The 17,409-nt window shown below is 43.6% G+C and overlaps 1 long non-coding RNA gene across 1 annotated transcript; it reads right to left on the bottom strand.

Annotated features, from left to right (window-relative positions):
* Nucleotides 1-4,873: 4,873 nt before the first annotated feature.
* LOC129657321 (uncharacterized) lies at nt 4,874-16,815 on the bottom strand. The gene is made up of 3 exons (XR_008716683.1): nt 16,567-16,815; nt 10,587-10,676; nt 4,874-5,148 (listed from the first exon to the last, which is right to left on the bottom strand). It is a non-coding gene; the product is annotated as an uncharacterized LOC129657321 (long non-coding RNA).
* Between the last annotated feature and the right edge of the window lie 594 nt (nt 16,816-17,409).

The following is a 17,409-nucleotide window of genomic DNA, read 5'->3' on the forward strand; positions in this document are numbered from 1 at the left end:
AAATGAAAGGGCAAGTCTCGAGTAAGTCTGATTTTCTTAATGACTATTTCTCAGGGAGCTTTTCTAGAATGGGCAGTGTCTGAGGCTGGCATTTTAGAGTAGGTATAACTTGGAAAGGTGGAAGGGAGTCGTGTGAACATCAGGAGGAAAGATGTGGAGTAAAGAACATGAATGGGAAACAATATGAAACTGACCAGGGGATAGATTGTTTACAGTAAAATTAAGATTAAACAAATCCTTTAGGGACAGATTGTGGAAGGCTTTGAGTGACAGGGATGAGTCGAAGTTTATTTCATAGACAATGGGGAGAAACAGAAAGTTAAAGCCAAGAAATGGCACCTTCAAGATGTTACCTAAGGTGGCCACTCTGCCTGCCATGTGCAGAGCAGACAAAAACCCTGACATATATACACTGCCATAGGTAAAATACATGGCTAGGGGGAAGCTGCACAGGGAACCCAGCTCTGTGATAACCTAGAGGGGTGTATTGGGAGTGGGGGAGGCTCAAGAGAGAGGGGAGGATATAGTTATGGCTGATTCTCATTGCTGTATGGCAGAAACCAACACAACACTATAAAGCAATTATCCTCCAATTAAATTTTTTTTTAAAAAAGAGAATGATCCGAGGGTCAGCTGGGGTGGCCTAGGAGACCACCCCAGCTCTGAAACAAGGCAGACTTCACGTCTGCCAGTGAAACATGAAGAGGAAATTTGATTGTCGACACCAAGGAGACATCTTTCTGATGACCTAATTGAGACGTTTGGGTTTTGTTCCTTGGTTTTGTTTATTTCTGCTGAGCGTCAACTCTGGCTTAATGTCTAATAACGCATGTGATTGCCTTTACGATTCTGCAAACACATAGGCAGAGGAAAGGCAACCCTCCCTGCAGCTTCTGGAGATCTCCCCCTCCAAGGACTCTCTCTCCTTGCCAAGAATGTGAGGTTGGAGCCAGCCAGTTCTGGCAAGCTCCCCTTCTTCTTCCTGCAGTCCAACTCCCACCAAGTCTCTCACCCGGAGCCCAGCACACTCCACCCAGAGTCAGGAAACCTGCCAATGCCTCCCAGCCTCCAATCGGAGCCCCTTCTCTCCCAGTTCAACAAGTTTGGCCTCCTAGCCAAAAACTGAGTGTTTTGGACTTTGAAGAAAACATGCTCTGTTTTCCCCTGATGGCATCTCCGGGGCGGAGAGAAATAGACTGGCCTTTGTTCCTTTGTCCACAGGAGGAGATTACGGGAGGTCCCCAAAGCCGGGGCCAGGGCCGTGCGGGGAGGTAAGGTCTGGGCAGTGGATACAGCATAAGGCCGGCATTGTCCCGTGGGCTTCTTAGAGAAACAAAACTCTTCAATTACTGAACTGCCCACTTGGGCTCAGAGCCAGGCTGACCCGATTACCTAGCACATTTTTTTTTTTTCCATGAATGTCCTTATCTTCCAGGTTCTTTTTGGGCTTTGAACATAGCTACCATATTGACATGCAGAATGCACCTTCCTCACGTAGGATGTTTCCTGAAAGAAAAAAGAAAAGCCTAAGAACCTCAAGGGTCTCAGGCTATATCTGTAGGCAGCACTCTTAATGACTGGACTGGGTCCGGCAAGCAATTGTGAAATACAAGCTATGGGGTCCACTTAGCATTGGTCATCGCTTGAATGTGAACCGAGGAACCACCTACATCTAAACTCCACGTTCTCCCTGCTAGCACACTATTTTTTGGTTTTATTTTTTTATTGAGCAGTGAAGTCTCATTTTCAAATAAAATCATACATAGAGTGCAGATATGAAAATTATACTGAAAACTCAAAGTGGCGTGTCGGCATAAATGTCCATTTGTTTAAACTCAGAACCTATGTTTAAAACACAATGAAACCACTTATGGACACGGGGAGAGGAGAGGGTGAGATGTATGGAAAGAGTAACACGGAAACTTACACTACCATATGTAAGTGGATAGCCAATAGGAATTTGATGTACCGCTCAGGAAACTCAAACAAGGGCTCTGTATCAATCTAGAGGAGTGGGATTGGGAGGGTGATGGGAGGGAGGTTCAAAAGGGAGGGGATATATGTGTACCAATGGCTGGTTTGTGTTGAGGTTTGACAAAAAACAACAAAATTCTGTAAAGCAATTATCCTTCAATAAAAAAAAAAAATGAAAAAAAAAACATGAAAAAAAAAAACAAACAATGAAACCAATGAGTCACTGCTAATTTACACCAGCAAACTACAGTTGAGGGCACAGACAGCAGTCACAGTTTTCTGAAAGTTTCAGAGTGTCACGTATGTTTGAATTTTATCTCTGTTGCACAGAATTGGATAAATTTCTTTTCCACAAGATTTGTAGCTGCAAAGGGCTGGCAGTTCCTAAGGAGCTCATCTTGGAGTGTCAACATCTTCGGTCTTCAGTAAAACTAGTCCACATATTACGAAACTGCACTGTTACTAATATTTAACCATGGGATTTCACCCAGTGGTTAAGATTTCACCTCCAATGCTGGGGGCTGCAGCTTGGATCCCTGTTTGGGGGGAACTAAGATCCCACATGTCTCATGGCAAAAACAAACAAACAAACAAACGTAAAACAGAAGCAATATTGTAACAAATTCAATATAGCCATTAAAAATGGTTGACATCAAAAAGTCTTTTTTAAAAAAGCTTGACTGTGACTCCACACTTTTTATCTTCAATGTCTGATTCATATCAGTAGCTCTTAAAATGGACAGTCATCTGAGAAATTACCTGTTGGGACTGTTTTCACCAGGTCCAACAGTTCAATTTCCTTCCCCCAGCACGTACTTATGCACTTAAGGAATCCTATAGAAGGGTTCCTATGCATACAATTTTACATGCGAGGGCCCTGATTGAGCCTGAATTTAGAGGGGAAAAAAGAAAGAAAAGAAACAAACAGAAAACAACAGCCTTTCCAAATCAATGCCACATTCCAAAAATATTCAAAGACACACATTTTAAGCTATCAAGAAAGATTTACTATAGCCTTCCCCAAAGTTAAGATAATCTGGCAACTCAAAGTATCTTATTGATGACCTCAGTCATCAATGAGTTAAAATGTAATCTGTAAGGCACTTACATGTGTGTTGTTTTATATAGACAGTTTAACAGCGATTTCAAATTGTGTGAGAAAAATAATTTTAAATACTTCAGGAATTCCTGAAGTATTTTTTTTAAAAAACTACCCTATGATTACATGTAGCTGACCATCAGTACATACATATATACAATGGGATACTACTTAGCTATAAAAAGAAATGAAACTGACTCATCTGTAGAGATATGGATGAACCTAAAGTCTGCAACACAGAGTGAAGTAAATCACAAAGAGAAAAACAAATATCACATATTGACACATGTATGTGGAATTTAGGAAAATGGTACAGATGAACCTATTTTTAGGGCAGGAATAGAGGCACAGGTGTAGAGAATGCACATGTGGATACAGGATCAGGCGTAAAGAGGAAGGATGAATTAGGAGGTTGGGCTTAATGTGTGTGCCCTACTATGTGTAAAACTGATAGCTAGTGGGAACCTGCTGTATAGCACTGGGAGCTCAGCTTGGTGCTCTGTGATGACCTGGGTGGATGGGATGGGGGTTGGAAGGTGGGAGGGACATCCAAGAGGGAGGGGATATGCATATTCTTATACAGCAGAAACTAACACAACTTTGTAATCACCTATATTGTTGTTGATAGTGGTTGCTAAGATATATCCAACTCTTGAGTTTGGGTAGGCTCCGGGAGTTGGTGATGGACAGGGAGGCCTGGCGTGCTGCAGTTCATGGGGTCGCAAAGAGTTGGACACGACTGAGCGACTGAACTGAACTGAACTGAACTTTGTGATCCCATGGACTATAGATCGCCAGGCTCCGGTGTCTGTGAGATTTCCCAGGCAAGCATTTCCTTCTCGAGGGCATTTTTCGACCCAGGGATCAAACCCACGTCTCCTGCATTGCAGGTGGATCCTTTACCACTGAGCCACCTGGGAAGCCCAAGATGACTATATCCTAATAAAAAACAAATTAAATTAAAAAAAAAAAAAAAAAGACTTCATGAAGGCTGACCCTTCTCCTTCCCTGACTCTCTTCTGTGAAATGACATGGGTATGAGCAGAGGAGGATTTACCAGGAAGGTAAGATGTTTCTGCCTCACGTCTCTCTCTTACAGGAGTCTATTTCAAGGCACTCCTCCTGCTATCTGTCTTTTTGAAAATTGCCAAAATAAGAATTTGTATTCTTTTCCCAAGAGGGCCAGGCAAACTGAGTAAGCCTCAGGCTTCATGAGACCTGGATCTGGGCCTGGTCATTGGTGGTGAGGAGTAAAAGCCCTCTGCCCTTGGTAGCTGTTCAAATGAGTGTGTATTGAGCACCTACAACGCAGCAGGCAATATGAAGCTCTGTTTACTCTGACTTGGAAGTAGAGAGAAGGAAAGGGAAAGATTATGGTTCTGCACCTCACCCTTACTTCTGCCCTAGCTCTGATGCTCCCAAGGACCGTATCTGTTTAGATCCTGCCTTGTGCTACCAGAGATATGAGGTGGCTCATGGGAAACACATTTGACAAAACTGTAAACCTCAAAAATAAACCTGGAGTCAATGGAGACACCAAACCGAGCAGGAGCTTTGTGGATGCAGCCCGTCAAGTTGTTTCATCATCTAGGAGGTCAAAGAGGAAACCTCAAAGCTGGCAGGAATGGGAAGGGGGCTGCATGGAGAAGGGGTGTCAGGACCACAAATACCAGGGTACATGGTGGCTGGGCATCAGCCAGAAAGGTAACCCAGTGGTCGTTCAGCCAGTGAAGTCGTTATCACCAAAATCTTGGCTTTCTCTGCCCACTGAAGTCAAATAACAAAATTATGGAGACAGAGTTGGGAGGAAATAGAAAAGTGGCTTTAATCTTGAGCCAGTGGAGGAAAGACACAGTAGGTTCATGCCTCTAGGTCTGTGCCCCGCCTTCCATGAGGAATCTGGAGGATCTTATAGAGGAGGGCACACAGTCAGAGGCGGGTGATAAGGGACAAAGTTGTAAGCATCTTGTATTCTTCTTCCTCTTGCATTGTTTTGAACACAGTCATATGCTGGCGTCTGGTAGCCCGGGTCGTTGGGTCCATTGTCTTCTGTTTATTGCACCGCAGCTTTCTTTCTGAAATGCAAAAAGAGAAAAACTACAAGGGGTGGTCTGCAAACAGTGCTGTAAAGGTGATCACCAGATACAGGATGTGATAAAAAAGAGTTAAAGGATAATATACAAGTAGGGCAGTGGTAAAGAATTCACCTGCTGATGCAGGAGACTCAAGAGATGCAGTTTCAATCCCTGGGTCGGAAAGATCCCCTGGAGAAGGAATTGGCAACCTACTCCAGTATTCTTGCATGGAAAATTCCAAAGGAGGAGGAGCCTGGCGGGCTACAGTCCATGGGGTCGCAAAGAGTCGGACACCACTGAGCATACATGCACACATACACAGCTGCAGAACATAGCTCATTCAGAGTTAGAGGGCGATGGGTGTAGGATGTAATTGACATATCAGGTTAGTCTCTCGAAAAACAAACTACAGATTAGGAACAGTTAAAATCAAAAAGATTAGTTACAGACTACAGACTAGGAATGGTTAAAGTTAAAAAAGAACCCATCAAAGGGCAAGAGAAAAAAATAGAAAAACTTTTTCCACTGCAACAAAGTAGTCAAGGGTAAGGCTTCGTGGGTCATGGATACTTGCTACAGAACTTGGACTTCTCCTGTTGGAACCTGGGAGACACTCAAGCATTGTGAGCATCGTGGTGATGGTACTGGATTTGTTGGTGACATGAGACGACTCTCAAGACTTTGTGTGATGTGATTTTAGGTTGCTCAAAAGACCCTCTGTCCCTCTTTTACACATTTTCCTACATCCGGCTGTCTTTTTGTTGTTGTTCAGTCACTAAGTCATGTCTGAGTCTTTGCACCTCCAAGCACGCCAGGCTTCCCTCTCCTTCGCTGTCTCCTGGAGTTTGCTCCGATTCATGTCCATTGAGCTGGTGATGCTATCTACCATCTCATCCTCTGCTGCCCTCTTCTTCCTTTGCCTTCAATCCTTCACACTGGTTATCTTTCGTTATGCTTCTACCTGTACCACCCGGCATGAGAACTTTCTCTCTTAGCCTCCACGGTGGTCACAAGACCCAAGGTCTACCATCATTCTCTGCCTTTTGAGAATCTGAATGTTCAGTTAGACACGCAGATATGATGGCCGTGGCAGCAGGTAGAGCAAAGTTTTCTTGCAGCAGCCATGGGAGAGAAGGTTCACCTGTTCTACTTCCCAGGCCCTCAGGGCTTCCCTGGTTCATATCTTTCCTAAGGTGTGGTTACTGATCCTCATTTCTGAGAGCTTCCCCAGTGTTCTTCAAATAGATACATTTTGTGCTGAAGTTAAAGGACATTTCTGTTATTTGTTATCAACGCTTGGCATATGTACCTGCAAATATAACCCTTGATTTCTCCCTTGCAAATAGCTAATGACTGTACTTTCTATAGTCTATTACTTAGCTTTTATCACTTACTGATAAGCAATGACTCTAGGCAGAAAAGACATGTTAGTATGAATTATTGCTAACCCTTTAATTAAGGAGTATCTTGAAAGTAGCAAAGACAATAGCATGGAGAATGGGGGAAGTATGTCAGTGGGCAAGAAAGAGGAAATCGAGTTTCTAGAAGGCCCAGTTAACGGATTTCAGAGTTTCTCTAATGTTAATCCCATCTTCCTCATATTCTCCTCTCTCTTATTTCTCCATTCTTGACAACTCCTGTTCTCTTCAAGACTTCTGGATATCTCTAAGAAATCCTAGAACCTGTTGATCGTGACTGTCACAAAGAGAGGGGTACATTTCAGGTCATTTAGACTCTTCCATGCACAAGGTCACTCTCTCACACTGAGCATGTTGTCTGTAGATGGACAGTCCCAGCTACAGAAGACTTGCTGTTGCTCTCAATAGTCAATTCCTGTGAGGGTTAGTGCTTGTCCAGAGCTGAGTCTGACTTCCTGCAAGGTTCACACATTGGCTCTAAATTTTTTTTTCCTGAAACATGCCTGCTCCATCATCTACGGTTACCTTACAAACAGTTGAAAATAGCCATCATGGGAGTTGAAAGATTTCTCTGAGCGAAATATATCCACACAAGACATATCTTTTCATTGCCGGTGAGCTCCTCATGCTGGATTATTTCCCCATCTTGTCCTTGTCTTTTTGGAAACATAAGTCCCGGAGTTGGACACAGAGAAAACTCCAGATGAGGTTTAATCAGTGCAAAGAAAGCACACAGATCACTTCCTTTGATCTGGAAATATACACGCCTAGTTCTATTGCCTATTTTGTTAGTTTTCAAAAAAACTGATTTGTTGCAAGCTTGGTTTTTTTCACATGAGAAGCAATTATGGAATGGAAAGTAGACAGAACTAAGTCATAGAGGCTCATATGCTGTGCAAAGGTATTTTGACTCTTAGCTGTAGATGGTAGAAAGCATGATCTGTAGTCAATAGGTCTTGAATCTCTTAAAAGTTTTGTTTCCAGTTGAGTTTTTTGAGCCAAAATACAGGAGCTTCCATTTGTCCCAGCCTGTGCCCTGAACTGGGGGGTTGCTCCTGTGGGTTTAACCCTCCAGGGGCTGAGCCATACTCTATACTGGCTTCCTCCATCCAAAGAGATTTCCATTTCTTATTTTTAAGCATAGCTGCATCAACCATGTGCTGTACTCTGCTCAGATGTTCAGTTGTGTCTAACTCTTTTGCAATTTCATGGACTGTAGCCTGCCAGGCTACAAAACTAAAGAACCTCTTGATGAAAATGAAAGAGGAAAGTGAAAAAGTTGGCTTAAAACTCAACATTCAGAAAACTAAGATCATGGCATCCAGACCCATCACTTCATAGCAAATAGATGGGGAAACAGTGGAAACAGTGGCTGACTTTATTTTGGGGGGGCTCCAAAATCACTGCAGATGGTGACTGCAGCCATGAAATTTAAAGACGTTTACTCCTTGGAAGGAAAGCTATGGCCAATCTAGACAGCCTATTAAAAAGCAGAGACATTACTTTGCCAACAAAGGTCTGTCTAGTCAAGGCTATGGTTTTTCCAGTGGTCATGTATGGATGTGAGAGTGGACTATAAAGAAAGCGGAGCACTGAAGAATTGATGCTTTTGAACTGTGGTGTTGGAGAAGTCTCTTGAGAGTCACTTGGACTGCGAGGAGATCCAACCAGTCCATCCTAAAGGAAATCAGTCATGGGTGTTCATTGGAAGGAATGATGTTGAAGCTGAAACTCCAATACTTTGGCCACCTGATGCAAAGAGCTGACTCATTGGAAAAGACCCTGATGCTGGGAAAGATTGAAGCCAGGAGGAGAAGGGGACAACAGAGGATGAGATAGTTGGATGGCATCACCGACTCAGTGGACATGAATTTGAGTAAATTCCAGGAGTTGGTGATGGACAGGGAAGCCTGGCGTGCTGTAGTCCATGGGGCTGCAAAGAATCTGACACAACTGAGCGACTGAACTGAACTGAACTGAGCCTGCCAGGCTCCTCTGTCCATGGGATTCTCCCAGCAAGAATACTGGAATGGGTTGCCATTTCCTATTCAACCAGGGGATCTTCCTGACGAAGGGATTGAACCCGTGTCTCCTGCATTGGCAGGTGAATTTTTTACCACTAGAGCTACCTGGAAAGCCCCACAACATTCATACATATATATTATTCATTAATTCATTCTATCCCTAACTTAAAAAAGAAGGAAAAAACTTGAAATGGAAAATCTTGCATTTCTCCCTGTCCAATCTCATAATGCCAATTTCACCTTGGCTTTATCTTTCAAGATCATGTTGAATTTTGATTCTATCATTTACCTTATTATCATTTATCCTATCTATCATTTACCCTATTATAAACCTCAGGTTTGTTTCTCCTTCTTATTTTCCCATAAACCTTCCATATTTTTCCCAAGGCAGAGGATCCTGGCACAATTTAAGCGTTTCAGAAATCAATAAATGTTGGGGAGGGCTTTGGAATCCCACTGACCATGGAATTATGGGGTTTGAATCAAGCTACCAAGATTTCAGGGCTTAGCAGGTGGTGCTAGTGGTAAAGAACCCACCTGCCAATGCAGGAGATGTAAGAGAGGTGGGTTCGATCCCTGGGTGAGGAAGATCCCTTGGAGGAAGAAATGGCACACCACTCCAATATTCTTGCCTAGAGTATCCCATGGAAAGAGGAGCCTGGTGGGCTACAGTCTATGGGGTCATAAAAGAGTCAGACATGACTGAAGCAACTTAGCAGACACACATGCACCAAGCTTTCAACAGGCAGTGGGATTCCAGGTGATAAGTGGGTTCCCCTGGAGAGATCTGACTTCAAACAGAAGTGCAAAGACTGGCTGATTTGCACCTCCTACTAGGAGACTGTTCAGGTGTTGAGGCAATGGAGGCAGGAGCATAGAGGGTCATAAATTCGAAGGCAGAGTGGAAAGAGGAAGAAACCCGAAGCGGCTGTTTCCAGGTTCCCCGCTGGATCTACTATGACTCTCAGTCTAGCAAAAGGCCCCTCTGCCTCCTCTGCCTCTTCGCTCCAGAGAACGGAAAAGTCAGCATTCTCCCCATGCTGATGACATCTGTTACTGCCAGGGATTAAGAACGGCCTCCAAAGATAACTGCCCTGTTATCTGTTATTTCCAGACTGAATAGCCTAAAGTCATCCACTCTAAAACCAAAAAAAAATTTTTTGTTTTGTTTTGTTTTTTTAATGGTCTAGTAAGACCTGCTAGGGAAATTCTCCAGGCTAAGTTGATCACGTTCATAATCTATGGAAATGGATGGCTCTTAGGCTAGCATAAGGAGGTCTGTATGCATCCTCAGCCTTTTCTCAATCACAGTGATATCACTTTTATATGTTCTTTATATGGGACTTCTGCATCGAATTTACCTAAACAATGAGTTCTACGCTTTAATTAAGGTCTTAAAAGTGTTGCCTGGAGCTTTTTGAACTTAATCTTGCTTCTGTCTTTGGGTGGGAGCAGAGGGAGAAACATGGCATTTCCTGGTGGCTAAGATGGTAAAGAATCTGCTTAAAATGCAGGAAACCCAGGATAAAATGCAGGATCTCTGGGTAGGGAAGATCCCCTGGAGAAGGGCATGGCTCCCCACTCTAGTATTCTTGCCTGGAGAATTCCATGGACAGAGGAGCCTGGCAGGCTACAGTCTATGGGGTCACAAAATATTGGACATGACTGACTAATACACACACACATAGAGGGAAAGACAGTGTTTGAAAAAAAAAAAAATTGACTCTGCCATAGATTCTCTTGATTTGCCTGCAGGTAGATGAGACTGTGACCATATGTATTTGTTAATTTCAAGAGATTAAAAACCCTCCTTAAGTTTATCAAGGAGCATTCATTGGCTTATATAATGGGAAGTGCAAAGGGGACCTGCTTCAGGCACAGCTGGATCCAGGTGCTCAAAGGCTGTCATCAAGCAGCTGCCTCTGCTCTCATTCAGTGATGCTTTCTCTTTTCTTGACTCTTTAATTAATCAGACGACCAATTTTAAACTAATCACCTTGCTCAGGAGATGGAGAATGCTTGCTGTCCAGCCTGGGTCATCTGTCCACATCCATAGGAAGGCCAACAGAGAGAAAAGGGGAAGTCTCTAAAAAGAAATGAAAGGAAAAGTGTTGGATGAACAAAATGATAAAATTTATTCCTACCACTGTAATAGAATAGAGACCCCAGAAACTAAGCATGTTTATATAGAATCTAATATATGGATGCAGGTAGTTTGACGGATCAGTGGGGAGATGAGATTCTGTTTACCAAAAGGTGTTGATAAAATGGTCACTCATCATGGGAGGAAAAAGGTGAAATTGGATCACTGCCTGACACCACACTAAAAATGAATTTCAGAGGAATGCGAGACCCAAGGGTCATTGTAAAAACTTTCAAACTCTTATGTAATGTAGTGAAGAATATCTTTCTCATTTTAGGATAGAGAAAAAGAATAAAGATAAAAAGCACAAAGTATAAGAGACTGAAAAATTTAAGAACATTATAATTAAGGAATTTTGTTAATCAAAAAAGACATATTAAGAAAATGAAGAATCAAGCTATAAACTAGAATATATACAAATGACACACACCAGGCAAAGGGTTAGTATAAAAAGACACAAATATCAAAACATTTAAGAAGGATATACATATACATGTAAATAATAAATCATGTTCATAAAATGAAATAAAAGTTCACCACAACTTAAGAATTGAAAAAAAAAAGAACTCTTACAATGCAATAACAATATGATAAATCAATAGAAAAAATAAGCAAAAGACATGGAAAGACATATTACTAAACCAAAAAGTATGCAATAAACTTATGAAGAGCCGCTCAACCTCAAGGGTAATCTGCGAAATGCAAATCAAAATCCTGATGAGATGGAATTTTATGTTCAGGTAATTGACAGAAATTTAAAAGTCTAACAATATCAAGTGTTGATCAAAATGTGGAACAAAAAGAATGCATATTATACACTGCTAGCTGGACCGGTATCATCATTGTATAAGGCAGTTTGGCATCATTATGTAAAGTTGAACATTTATAACCTATAAAGAAAGCTGAGAGCCAAAAGGCTCTGAGAGTCCCTCGGACTGCAAGAAGATCAAACCAGTCAATCCTAAAGGAAATTAGTCCTGAATATTCATTGGAAGGACTAATGCTGATGCTGAAGCTCCAATACTTTGGCCACCTGATGTGAAGAACCGACTCATTGGAAAAGGCCCTGATTCTGGGAAAGATTGAAGGCAGGAGGAGAAGGGGACGACAGAGGATAAGATAGCTGCATGGCATCACTAACTCAGTGGACATGAGTTTGAGTAAACTCTGGGAGTTGGTGATGGACGGGGAGGCCTGGTGTGCTGCAGTCCATGGGGATGCAAAGTCAAACAAGGCTTACTGACTGAACTGAACTGAATCAATGAGGAGTTCACTCCTAGATACACCCCTAAATGCATCTCTTACATATGTGTCAGCAGATGTGACAAGATGCACATAACGATGCTAACTTTAATAGTAATCCAGAGACAACCCAAATGCCTATGGACAGGAAAGCGGATACATATGGTGGTATATTTGAGGGGGATTCCCTGGTAGCTCAGCTGGTAAAGATATCCATCTGCAATGCAGGAGACCCTGGTTCAATTCTTGGGTCGGGAAGATCCCCTGGAGAAGGGATAGGCTACCCACTCTGGTATTCTTGGGCTTCTCTAGTGACTCAGCTGGTAAAGAATCCATTCAGCAGTGAAAAAAGATTGGTTGAGGCCACAGAGAACAAGAAAAGTGGACCTTCGTGACATAACGATATACAGCATACTTTTTCAATACAATTCAAATAACCACTGGAAACAAAAGTTACCTCTTTTAGGCATGCATATATATATGTGATAAAACTGTGTTAGGAAATGACAAAGTAAAACACCGAACGATGTTTACTTTAGGGTGAGAAGGACCAGGAAAAGAGCAGGCGAAAAGCACATAAATGTGTGGAAAGATCTAGCTCTGGAGATGCCCTTGGCTCATGGGTGTCCGCTGTATGGATTGACTCTGACAGTATGTCATGACTGGAGGATTTTCATTTATCTGACTCTGTGCTCCAGAGATCCGTTTGATTTTTGAATGGTAAGCTGTTGGATAAATGCATGCAAATATGAAGGCAAAGATCAGTGCTTAAGAGAGACAATCGGAAGCTGATGGTTCAAAGATGATGTTTAAAGCCCTGGGAAGAATTTGGGTGAGGAGGAAGAAGTCAAGGAGGGAGGCTTGTGGTCCCCACTGTTTAGAGACATGGCAGAGAAGCTGAGCCAAGACGGGGCCCCCGAGGAAGGAAGAGGAACACTTGAGTGTGGTGTCTGCACCCTAAGAAAATAATGCATCTGAAGAAGAAGGTAGTGATTAGCTGTATTGAGAAAGGTCAGGCCAATGACGTGACCACTGGATTTCAAGGTCACTTCAAGGTCATTGGTGACCTTGAGCAGAGAAGTTCCTATGGAGTGCAACAACATGAAACCTCTTGATCTTCGATGTCACCACCCTGCGTTGGACCCTTTTCTGTTTATCCCCTGTGACATCTCTACCTCAGTCTGGTTCCCCACCAGCCCGTCTGCACCATATTGGACACAGGCCCCCGCTCTTGTCTCTCTAGTCTATTTTGAGCTTCTCAGAGTCACGTGTCTGCCCACCTCCAGGAGTGTGGCTTTGAGGGCCCATCTTTGCCCAGCCAGCAGTCTCTTAAGACTTAGCTCACATAGCCCGTGCAGAGTCTTCCCAGGCCGACCCTCCCCATCTTCTCCTCATCTGGCAGTTTCTGGAAGGGGAGCAGCAAGCTGAGAGACGTGGTCACCTCGCTTCTGACTCCAACTCTGCCACTGATAATCTTGGTGACTTGGAATCAAGCCCTTTCCTGATCTGGGTTCTCTATGTCCTAATCTCTGAAAGGAGGAGGTTCAACTGGAGTGCTTTGAAGGCTCCTTCCCTCTGGGATATTCTGATTCTAGGGACAGAGGTGTAGATTTCTGTTCTGAACTCCTGCCATCAAATGTGTAGACAGAGTGACCGTAATCTTCTGTTCATAGGAAACTCACCTGGCCTTTGGCCAGTCGAGAAGTGGGGCTATGGACATACAGTGAAAGACTGTACATGGCGCCCAGTTGCTGGGTGGTTCTCCACCTAAGATCAGGGCTCTTTTCCTCAACAGCTAAGTATGGCCAGCGTCTAAGACTGGCTAATGCTTCCTAGGTATGGCAAAGAACCCATCTGCCAATGTAGGAGACCTAAGAGATGCAGATTTAATCCCTGGGTCAGGAAGATCCCCTGGAGGAGGGCATGGCAACCCACTCTAATATTCTTGCCTAGAGAATCCCGTGGACAGAGGAGTCTAGAAGGCTACAGGCCATAGGGTTGCAAAGAATGGGACACAACTGAAATGATTTAGCACCCACACATAATGGGTCCTGTCTGAGTCCAGCACAGCCAGTTCCTGGTTCCTTGGCTTCTTTGAATTGCAAAGGCTTTGGGGAATAAAAGGGAATTTTATTTTAAACCATTATTATGCGACACCAAAAGTGTTTCTCGTTTTGAAATGCCTAGTGACGACCGGTTTTATTTTTATACCCACCATTTCCTTGCAAAGAAATTAAACAAATAAACAGATGCCTCTCTCTCTCTGTTTTGGCTTGGGTCCACAGACAATACAGTGCTTCCTGCACCATCTGCTGGCTCTGTAAAGGTAATTAACAAATGCACACTATTCCCAGATGAGGCTGGTTTCTAAAGGACAAATCACACCAGGCAAACGGGAGAGAAACAAAATTAGACCGTGGCAGGCATGCCGGCGGCTACAGACCCGGCCTCCACCGGAGTGCGTTGTTACAGCCGCTTGTCAAATTTTAGCTCCTGGAAATGAATTCAAATGGATTTAGCTAAGGAAACTGAATTTCACTCCTGCTGGGAGGCCCATAATAAGGGGAGAGGACAATTTCAGGGTGTCCAGGATGTTTGTTTCTCAGATCTCATCCTCTGTCTTTATTTATCATCATTTTCTTAAGAAGGAGAAATTAAAACAGACCTCAACAAAAGCTCAAGATATAAGGCAGCATAGGACTCTGAACTTTGGTTTCAAAGGCAGGTAGATTTGGAATCTCAGTATCTGTCTGATCTGCCAGTATCTGTCTGATCTGTCTGATCTGTGTAGCCCCTCTGAGCCTCGTTCTCACACCTGCACGCTGAGGACAACAGTGATACGGAATGTTCAGACTCATTGCCACAATGAACGAGATCATGGATTCAGGTCAGGGGCCACATCCAGTGTCTGGCCAGTATGGAGCCCATGGTCAGTGGTAGCTGCTGTTAACATCACTATCAGGCGAGGATTCAGGACAGATGGCCTAATCCACTCTCAATGGCAGGGAATTAATAACCCTTCTAGCAAGATCCATATTCTAAAAGGTGCAGAAGCTCTGAATGTAAAAGGAGAGACTAGAAGAGTTGATCTTAACAAAAACCTAACCCATTTGAAAAGACCCTGATGCTGGGAAAGATTGAAGGCAGGAAGAGAAGGGGACAACAGAGGATGAGATGGATGGATGGCATTACTGACTCAATGGACACGAGTCTGGGTGGACTCCGGGAGTTGGTGATGGACAGAGAGGCCTGGAGTGCTGCAGTTCATGGGGTCGAAAAGAGTCGGACACGACTGAGCAACTGAACTGAACTGAAATCTTAAAAAGATGCATTTAGGGGCAGAAGATACAATTACCATCCATACATATTCAAAATATCTAAAACCCAACAGAGCAAGTGCTCATTTGGACTAAGATTGAGGGGCTGGAGTAAGAGGTATGGGGTGGAAATTTAAAAAGTGGAGGAGAAAATGGGCTGCAATAAGATTGAAATAAGAATTGTGGAAGCAGAGAATTGTCTTCCTGGGAATAAGGAATTATTTGATATACTTAAAGTTGTTGCTGTTGTTCAGTTGCTGAGTCGAGTCTGACTCCTTATGACCCCATGGACTGTGGCACAACAGGCTCCTCTGTCCTCCACTGTCTCCCGGAGATTGCTCAAATTTATGTCCATTGAGTCAGTGATGCTATCTAACCATCTCATCCTCTGCCACCTGCTTCTCCTTTTGCCTTCAATCTTTCCCAGCATCAGGGTCTTTTCCAGTGAGTCAGCTCTTCACATCAGGTGGCCAAAGTATTGGAGCTTCAGCTTCAGCAATAGTCCCTCCAATGAATATTCAGAGTTGATTTCCTTCAGAATTGACTTATTTGATCTCTTTGCAGTCCAAGAGACTCTCGAGTCTTCTCCAGCACCACAGTTCAAAAGCATCAATCCTTCAGTGCTCAGCCTTCTTTACAGAGTTAGAAAGGACCAAACAGGAGATAATGAAAAGACGGGGAATCCTGGCATGCATCAGTCCATGGGGTTGCAAAGAGTCAGACACGACGTAGCAGCTGAACACCAACAACAAACAAGAGATGGTTCTGTAATCTTACAGAGGCTCAGAAGCTACAGAGTGAGGGGATGAGGATGGTGGCTTCTTTGTTTTCTTTGCCTCTGACTGGTCAAGTCAGGGGTCAAGGAACCTGCTTCTGGTTCCCCAGAAAAAAAAAAAAATCCCAGAAAACACTGTTCAATGAGAGACCCAGGGCTGCTGGAAGCAAAGTCAGAAGGTGGATGTTTGTTTTCCGATGGCAATAAAAGATGCCCCGGCCAGTAAAATGATAATGTCTGCGGCCCTCGGACCCCTCCCTGATGGCTGGAACTTCATTTTTGTGGAGGGAAAGAGTCTTAGTAAATGTCAAATTCACCCACACTTGCCACTGGTGCCAGATCTCTTAAAATATCACCTGCTAATGGGCACCTGGCCCATGGCCAGAGGAGCCAGCAGCCAGCAGACCCACCTGGAGAACAAAAGCTACCACCATCTATCTGCCCTGAGCTTGCTCAAGGAACTTTGTCTTCTTTCTACTCAACAGCCTTCGATACTGACCTTTTCCTTGGTGACAGCTGGGAATTCAGAGCACGGTGACCTCAAGGCATCCAATTCTTCCTTTGAAATGCTTTGGAATTCTACCTCTTCCCTGATGTGTTCCCGAAAACGAGGACCAACCGTAGATAAATGCTCCTCCTCTGTTCTCTCTTCACGTTAGGGGCATCCTGCCATCACCGTTCCTCTGATCTACTTCCTCATAATTTACATAAAAAAAAAGAAGTAGCAATTACTGTAGACAGTACGGTAGTGGGTGTGTTAACTGGGCACGTGATGGCAGAGAGAGGCTTCTTGTAAGAGAAAACCCTCAGTTCCGAGTCAGGAGTTGGACTTTCCTAGATCGATGAGATTGGAGAAGGAAATGGCAAACCACTCCAGTGTTCTTGCCTGGAGAATCCCAGGGACCGGGGAGCCTGGTGGGCTGCTGACTATGGGGTCTCACAGAGTCAGACACGACTGAAGCGACTTAGCAGCAGCAGCAGCAGCAGCAGATTGATGAGGGGAGAATGGAATTCCAGTATAGAGACTTGGAGAAGCCTTGATACGACTGTGGTCCTATTTTCTTGGCTGGAGTATTTAGGGGGCACTGAAAGCGGGTTGCAAAGCTAAAATCAGAAATAGCTTTGCTTTACAATGGCCAGGCCGTGGAAGCAACCTAAATGTTCACTTACAAAGGAACATATAAAGAAAATGTGGTATAGAGAGATCCACAATGGAATATTGTCCAGCCATATAAAGAACAAAATAAAGCTGTTTGCAGCAACATGGCTGCAACTAGAGATTGTCATACTGAGTGAAATAAGTCAGACAGAGAAAGACCAGTATCATACGATATCACTTATA

Source organism: Bubalus kerabau, chromosome 7 (assembly GCF_029407905.1).
Source record: "Bubalus kerabau isolate K-KA32 ecotype Philippines breed swamp buffalo chromosome 7, PCC_UOA_SB_1v2, whole genome shotgun sequence".
Lineage (NCBI taxonomy): Eukaryota > Metazoa > Chordata > Mammalia > Artiodactyla > Bovidae > Bubalus > Bubalus kerabau.